The sequence below is a fragment of the Diuraphis noxia genome, unplaced genomic scaffold, assembly GCF_037042655.1.
Source record: "Diuraphis noxia isolate RWA-SAM2 unplaced genomic scaffold, SU_Dnox_SAM2 contig0001, whole genome shotgun sequence".
In the NCBI taxonomy this organism is placed as follows: domain Eukaryota; kingdom Metazoa; phylum Arthropoda; class Insecta; order Hemiptera; family Aphididae; genus Diuraphis; species Diuraphis noxia.
The window spans coordinates 77,916,198-77,922,197 of NW_028301711.1; positions in this window are offsets into that span (position 1 = coordinate 77,916,198).

The window sequence follows — 6,000 nt, forward strand, 5'->3', positions numbered from 1 at the left end:
CTGAACAAGGTATTGAAATATTAGGATTTTCATCAGATGGTGATCCTAGATTACTTAAAGCAATGCTACTCCAAAGCATTGGTACAAGTATTAGTACAATGAATGATGAAATGTTAGAGAATAATGCGGAGGTAAGCAGTTGGTCTTGGTTTATAATTGGAGAGCCACCAATTATTCCTAACCAAGAACAAAATAAAGAAATATATATTCAAGACACAGTTCATATTCTGACAAAATTACGTACGCGATTTCTTAAATCAAATATTATTATACCAATGGGTAATTATTTTGCAACGGTAGATCATCTTATGGAGTTAACTAGAACATTTTCCAAAGACAAGCATTTGTTGACAGTGTCGGATCTTAAACCTGAGGACAAAATGAATTTTTCGTCTGCAGAAAAAATGTGTTCTACTAACGTATTGACCATTTTAGAAAATATTCCAAATACACATGCAACAATTGCCTATCTAAAAATAATGAATTATATTTTAACTGCTTTTTTAAATAAGGAAGTAAGTACTGAAGAACGAATTTATAAAATGTGGTTCAGTGTATTTTTTCTACGAATTTGGAAAATTTGGCTGAAAAATAAAAGTGAATTTAATGTTGGAAATAATTTTATAACTACTAATTGTCTGAATTGCATAGAAATAAATGCCCATTCGCTGATACGCCTTATTATACGATTTCGAGAAGATAAAAACTTAAGTCCAGAAATGTATACGATATGGAATTTTAGCAGCCAAACGTGTGAGCAATTTTTCAGAGCAACTCGGTCACTTACAAGTACTTACTCTACTGTTGTTAACTTTTCTATGAAAGATATTATGTCAAGACTTAAACGTATTGAATCAATAAACGAGATTAAAGCTGAATTATTAAATTCAAAAATAGACATTAAATTTACTCGAGAGAAAACATCAACTAAAACAGTAGAAACAGATTTCTCATATTTTTCTAATAATACTATTTTAAATATTATACAAAGAAGTTTCAATGATGCAAAGGAAATCGCTGAAACTCATATTGGAATGATTGTAAACAAAGATTTAGTTTTTGAAAAGCCATTATTTTTTAACAAAACTAACAGAGAAAAAGATAAAGTAATTGAAGAAGAACTTGATGCAGATTTATCACATAGCAATTTAATTAATGAAACAGACTACTTAGATTTTGCTGAAGATGTTAATAATATAAGCGAGATATTGAATTGTGGTAATTCCCTAAATCTTCAAGATTTCAGTGAACAAATTTTAAACAAATATTCATGCAGTGACAACAAAAACGATATTCCTATAGATTCACCTTTTGTGAAAATAAGTTTAGCAAATGATAAGTCAACTATTATAAAAAAATCTTCACTTTGTTGGCTTTTAGAAAAACCAAGAGATCGGGTCAGCAGTGATCGGTTGCGGCGGTTTATAAGTAATTACGAATGTAGAATGAACAAAAAATCATCGAAAACTAGCCCTGAAAATAAAATACCACCCGTCTATACACTGACCAAAAAGAAAAAAGTTACTACTGATGAAGATTCTTCAGAAGATTCACAAAATGAAGTCATAAAATATGCAGATTCTCCAGACACTGAATCTTCTGAAAGCAGTCAAAATGATAGTATAATATCACTTCAAACTGAAAAATATTATGCTATCATATACGATAGTGGATGGTATATTGGTCGTATTCTCGAAATAACTGAAAAGAATTGTAAAATAAAATTTTTAAAAGCAGAGTTGGATAAGTTTAAATGGCCTAAAGTCGACGATTTACAATTAGTACCTCAAAAATACATATTTTATGGACCAATTTCTTTGATTGGTTGTAATCCATTCGATATTAAAAGATCAGATAAATGTAATATAATAAAACTATACAAAAAATTTAAATAATTATTATTGTTTAGTTACAGTAATTGTTATTATAGTTACAATGTTTTTTAATTTTTAATTTTTAAATTTTTTAATTTGTTTTAAATTGATACGATATGTATTTATAATTTTTATTTCATTTAAATAGTTTTTGGTTTTTCTCTTTTTATACATTATTTAATTATTAATCAATACCTTGTTCTAAACATAAAATTAAGTAATATAGTTACAAGTAATTAATTTTTATATTTTGTATTAAAAAATACAACTAAAGGCAAAATACATTTCTTTCATCTATAATAATAATTATTATTATCATTTCAATTAGCACATATTGTTTACTCTTATTTCAGTTATATGTAGAATTGTAGAATCTAAATATTTTGTATTCAAAATTTGTTTTTGTTATAGTTATAGCACAAGAATGTACCTGTTAATATTTAAGGAACTACATTTTATTCATTTTAATATAAGTGTTAAATCTGTACTTACTTAAAACTTGCATTTAACACTAATAAACTTATTTGTTCAAACCTGATAAAAATACATTTTGATTAACTATACTTGAACAATGAACATTGGTTCAATGTATTTTTAGTATAGTAGTACTTGTACACTATAATATTCTTTGGCTTTTTTCCCTATCAAGTATAATACTTTTTAATTACATAATATATGAAATCTAAAGAGTTTTTTGGGTTATCTGATGTAAAATTATAGATACTTCAAACAGTTACTTAAGCTTCTAATATAATAATTATTAAATTGTACTAAAATATTTTAACATGTTATGTATAACATGTTGAAAGTATTTAGAAAAGTAATAATAGGTAAATTTAAATATTTAGAAATATACATAGAAGTATTAGAAAGTAATGTATGGAAATACTTGGAATTATATGGAAGTACTTGGAAGTATATGGAAGTACTTGGAAGTATACGGAAGTACTTGGAAGTACATGGAAGTACTTGGAAGTACATGGAAGTACATGGAAGTATACGGAAGTATACGGAAATACATGGAAGTACACATGGTTGGAAGTCTGGTGTACACAAAATTGACTAGTGGTTTACCCCCTGAAAATGCAACTCCTGTTATAAACACTGCAAGAAGGGTGCCATTGTCTATTAAAGACAAGCTAAAAAATACATTAGACCATTTAGTTAAAATTAAAGTGATTGCTACTGTAAATGAACCTGTTGACTGGATATCAAACATAGTAATAGTAGAGAAACCAAATAATAAGTTACGAATATGCCTGGATCCACAAGATCTTAATAGAGCACTTAAAACTGTCAAATATCCAATACCAACATTAAAAGAAATAATACCTAAATTAAAAGGAAAAAAATGGTTTACGGTGGTTGACTTATCTGATGGTTTTTGGCAGGTTGGTCTTGATGATGAGTCAAGCAAGTTATGTAATTTTAGTACCCCATTCGGAACTTATAAATTCCTAAGACTTCCTTTTGGGTTAAATGTTTCACCAGAAGTTTTCCAAAGTTTGTTAAATAAATATTTCTCTTGTGTAAAAGAATTAATAATATACTTTGATGATATTATGATAAGTGCTGACACGAAGGAGGAACATGATACAATACTAAATCAAGTAATCCAAATAGCAAGGGAAAATAATATAAAACTAAATAAAAATAAAATACAATTTGGTATGAATGAAGTTAAGTTCTTAGGGTTTTTGTTCAATGAACAGGGAATGCGCCCTGACCCACAGAGAGTAAAAGTAATAAATGAACTAAAAGATCCTTTAAATAAAACGGAACTTCAGAGAGTTTTAGGCATGGTAAATTATTTAAAAGATTTCATACCTAAAATGTCAGAAATAATATCTCCTTTAAGAGAATTACTTAAAAAAGATAAAATTTGGGTCTGAAATGAGAGTCATTCAGCAGTATTAACAGAAGTAAAACAATTAATTTGTAACGCATCAACCTTGACTAATTTTGATCCTAATATAAAAGTAGAAATACAATGTGATGCATCACAGGATGCTATTGGTTGTTGTCTACTTCAAAACAAAAAACCAGTATGTTTCCTGTCAAGATCCCTAACTGATACAGAAAAAGGTTATGCCCAAATTGAAAAAGAACTGTTAGCGGTGACGTTCTCTTGTCAAAAACTACATAACTATATCTATGGAAATTATAATATTATAATTTATACTGATCATCAACCTTTAGTTAGCATAATTAAAAAAGGTCTGGATAAAATACAAAATAATAGAATCAAAAGATTAAGAATGAAATTATTTTTGTATACATTTGACTTAGTGTATCTACCTGGTAAGTTTATGTATATCGCTGATCTTCTTAGTAGGAATTTTATTAAAGATAAAAGTGTGAAAGATGATGAAAGTATGAAGGACAAAATACACACAGTAAAAGTAGGGGAAATCAGGTTTAGTGAGGAAAAAATTAATGAGTATAAGAAAAACATGTTAGAGGACGAAACGTTAAAAATGGTAACTGCTTATTATAAAAATGGTTGGCCTAAAAGTCTTAGTAATTCTGAAATCAATTCAGAGTTAATTCATTATTTCAAATTAAAGAATGAAATAACAATGGAAGGAGACCTCCTATACTGGAATAATAGATTATTGATCCCTAAAAAAACGAGGAGAGACATTTTAGAGTTACTTCATGAAACACACCTGGGAGTTAATAAAACAAAACTTAAGGCAAGACAACATTGTTATTGGCCAGGTATTAATAGTAACATTGAAAATTTTCTGTTGAGTTGCAATATCTGTCAACAAAATTCTTATAATAATACTAATAATAGTACAAATAATCATAAGTTACCTAACGTAATGTCTTATTTGAATAAAGAAGCTGATAATGAGAAAGACATTATACATTTATTTAAAGATTATTTTTCTGATACATATGTCTCAAATAATAATACTTATCCTCAAAGTGTTGTGGAAGAAAATAATTTAACCCCTATTTCAAAAATTCAACTTAATCAGATAGATGTTTTTAACGAACTATGGAATATTAATCTCATAACAGCAATAGGTCCTGATAAATTATCTCCAATATTTTTACAAAAATGTGCATTCATACTTACTCCAGTTATTACTGCGTTATTCAATAAATCATTAGAAACCGGTATTTTTCCTGATCAATGGAAATCATCATTTATTACTCCTATTTTTAAAAAAGGAAAAAAAAATCTAATAAATAATTATCGCCCAATATCAAAATTATCCATTATTCCTAAATTATTTTCTAAAATGGTAAATAAAATTATTACAAAATTATGCAATCCATTACTTTCAAATGATCAACATGGTTTTAGACAAAACAGGTCAACAGTTACAAACCTAAGCATATTCAAACACTCGATCCTACAGTCATTTAGTACTCACTCACAAACTGATGTTATTTATACGGATATGGAGAAGGCATTTGATAGGATAAATCACAAACTATTAATTAGTAAACTTAAAGCTTATGGGTTTGCTGAACCACTTATTTCATGGTTTCATTCGTTTATCACAGGCCGTACTCAGGTTATCAAATATGGTAACCATCTATCTGAAAAAATTAACGTTACATCAGGAGTTCCTCAAGGAGACCACTTATCTCCGATATTATTCTGTCTTTTTATAAACGATATATCAAAAGTAGTTTTATATTCAAAAATCTTACTGTTTGCCGATGATGCAAAGATATTTAAAGAAATTAGAACCATGGATGATGCTATTAAACTCCAGTTTGATTTAGATAATATCTTTGTGTGGTGTCAAAATAATGATTTATGCTTAAATTTGAAAAAATGCTCTACGATTACTTTTTCTATGAAAAAGACGACAATTATACTCGATTATTCTTTAGCAGATATTAGTTTATCAAGAGTATCTATAGTAAATGACCTTGGAGTCTGGTTTGATGTTAAACTCTCTTTTAATGACCATTTACATTATATTAGGAACAAAGCGTTTGCGAAATTAGGTTTTTTAAAACGCACATGTGCAAATTTTAGAGATCAATTTGCATTAAAAACATTATACCAATCCATTGTCCGTTCTCATTTTGATTATGCATTACTAATTTGGCATCCATATTCAAAAACTAGCATACAGAGTTTAGAGAAAGTTCAAAA